The 2,760-nt window shown below is 55.5% G+C and overlaps 1 non-coding gene across 1 annotated transcript; it reads left to right on the forward strand.

Moving 5' to 3' along the window:
* The first annotated feature begins 2,358 nt into the window (after positions 1-2,358).
* LOC112063125 (small nucleolar RNA SNORD116) lies at positions 2,359-2,450 on the forward strand. Its single transcript, XR_002890920.1, has one exon. It is a non-coding gene; the product is annotated as a small nucleolar RNA SNORD116 (small nucleolar RNA).
* Positions 2,451-2,760: the final 310 nt, after the last annotated feature.

Below are 2,760 nucleotides of genomic sequence, written 5' to 3' on the forward strand. Positions count from 1 at the left end.
TCATGGGTAGAAGAGCCATTGTGAGAGGAGCCTGGGATGCCAATCCAGGTGGGAAGGATAGGGACAATGTGCCGTCACAGGGACTGCTGTCCCTTGCCATGGTGGAGCAGGAGGGTAGGAGAGGAAGCATGAGCCATTGGTGGTCCTGTCGCCGGCACTAGAGTTCTCCATGCCGCCCCCACCGGCTGGTCGTTGCCTTGTGCCCTCAGAGAAACAGAAGTCTGTATGCTCAGGGTCAGAGCAGGATTCCTGGCCTAGGGCAGGCTTCTTTGTCCTGTTCTCCTCGGGTGACCAGATTCGGGTTAGGGTTCTCCTGATGAGGGGAGAAATCAAACGGGCCACTGTCCGCGGGATGGCTCCTCTTCGGGTTGTGTCCTGCTTGTGTGTGCTGTGTGAAGGGGCTGGAAAATGCCTTAGTCAAGCTTAGTTCCGCCAATCTTATTTGGTGAGGTTTGGCTCTGCCATCTTGCCTTGACACGTTGGGTTCCCGGTGGAGAGAGAATGGCAAGACGAGTGAAAAAGACACGTGAGATGGCTGGCTAAGCCCACAGGTTTACTGTTGGGGGGATAGGTAGACGGTGGCCGAAGGGTTCCCAGAACACATGTGGGATTCCATTAGGAGCGTTTGTTGGCACGTGTAGGGAGGGAACACGGGAGCACATTTGTAGACTGTCCCGCCTTTGTTGTCTGCATGGTCGATTGGCTTCATTCTGGGTCCCTCTGCCAGCGAATGGTTGCCTTCGTGGCACAGTACGCTGTCTTCTCATGTGGGCCCCTATGGAGGCCGTGGGCGGTTTTCTCCCTGTCTGGCCACGTTCCCCCTGTGTTGAAGATGTGCAGCTGTTCCACAGGACAGCCCAGCATCGTTAGTCCACCCAGCCCACACAGCGTTCCCTGAGGATTGCAGCACTTCCCGTAGGTCATTGGGTGCAATCATGTGGAAAGAAGCGAGTCGGCTGCCAAGGAAAGGCTACAGGTTTAAGGGCAGGAGAGGATGTGTGGAGAGGGGGTCATTTTTGCTATGACCCTCTGCTGTGTCAAGACTGTGCTATCCTGCGTGCCTCGCCAGAGGCCAGAGTAGTCATACCAGTTCAAGTGTCTCGGCTGTTTGCTGGGTTCTCTCGTTGCACGGCTGTGGGTAAAACGTTGCTTCTAGAAGAAGTGGACCTCACGGTTTCTCTGAGGTCACGTCACTGATGGGCCCAGAGTGCGAAAGTGCCAGGAAACACAGTAAGTGACCCAATTGTTGCAACAGGTTGCCCCCCCACCTTGGGCATCGGAATGGCTCCCTTGCCATTAGGCTCCAAGGATTTTCCCCACCACGTTGGGCATTAGAATGCTTCCCATGCCATTATCTTTGTGTGTGGGCCAAGGGTAGCTCGTCTGTCTAGGCAGCAGGCCAGGAACTATGCCTGATGGTGAGTCTCCCTTGATCAGTCCAGGTGTGCCTCAGGTGTCTTTTGTCACGGGTCCCTACGAGTCGCTTTTGATGGTGGCGGTCAAATTCGGCCAAGGGTCCTTCCCTTGTGGTAGATATCTTCGCCTTGAAGGCACATCCATTGTGTGGAAATATATGTGCCAAGGGCGGGTGTGTTTCCCTAGAAGGCAGTGGCTCTTAGGCTGAGGGGGCACAGTTGTCCTGAGGGTGTGTCAGGGGTTCAGGAAGACATCCTTTTGCTGTGATGGAGGGGAGAGTGCTGAGGATAGGAATTGCAGGGCTCGAGACCAGGGGGTTGCGGACGGCGGTGCTCTTTGTCCAGATGGCCGCTCGCTCTGAAGGCATCTGCGCCACGTTGCTTTCACATTTGGCTGTGGACACACAGGCTAGACGCTCCCCAAATGCAACGTTTTGTGGAGATAGAGCACACATCGTTGGGTGGTATTGACTGTTCCCTTGGTGCGCCTGTGCACCCTCCTCAAGTATGTGTGTGTTCTCTCACCCCGAGCCAGGTGGAATGCCAGGGACGGAATGCCGGCAGCAGAGCAGCCTGGGGCCATCCGTATAATCCGTGATACCAGTGAAGTGAGGACGGTGCGGCAAGGCCAGGCCAGGCGAAGGAGTCTCGGAGGGGTGTTGGCGTACATTCCATGCGGATCCTGGTTGAAACTTTGTGGCGGTAAGCAACACCTCTTTGCAAAAACCTAGAGTTTTGGCCACGAGAACTGGTGCACCGGGGCTACACCCTCACCTTCTGGCTTTTTCTCGGGGAACACGAGCTTCGATTCCCTGAGTACTTGCTGCATTTCCTGCCCCATGGCTCGGCTCTGGCCACTTCCATATGCTGATATGATTCAGCTCACTGGCCTTCCTATGGTGGAATCTGCAACTTTGCATGTCCCGCGTTTGAGCATGTGCTTGGATGGATGATGAGTCCCACAAATGCATTCCTTGGAAATCTGAACAAAATGATTGAGAAATCCATACCGTCTCCTCATCGTAACTGAGGTCCAGCACTTGGCTCCCAAAAGGAAAGTAGAGAGTGGTTCACAGTGCATTTGCTGCCGTTGGTGTCCACAGCCACGTTTTTCAAGTGGAAGGTTGTGGCCAAGTCATGGGTAGAAGAGCCATTGTGAGAGGAGCCTGGGATGCCAATCCAGGTGGGAAGGATAGGGACAACGTGCCGTCACAGGGACTGCTGTCCCCTGCCATGGTGGAGCAGGCGGGTAGGAGAGGAAGCGTGAGCCATTGGTGGTCCTGTCGTCGGCACTATGGCTCTCCAGGCCGCCCCCACCGGCTGGTCGTTGCCTTGTCCCCTCAGA

This window comes from Physeter macrocephalus, unplaced genomic scaffold (genome assembly GCF_002837175.3).
Source record: "Physeter macrocephalus isolate SW-GA unplaced genomic scaffold, ASM283717v5 random_3753, whole genome shotgun sequence".
Classification (NCBI taxonomy): Eukaryota; Metazoa; Chordata; class Mammalia; order Artiodactyla; family Physeteridae; genus Physeter; species Physeter macrocephalus.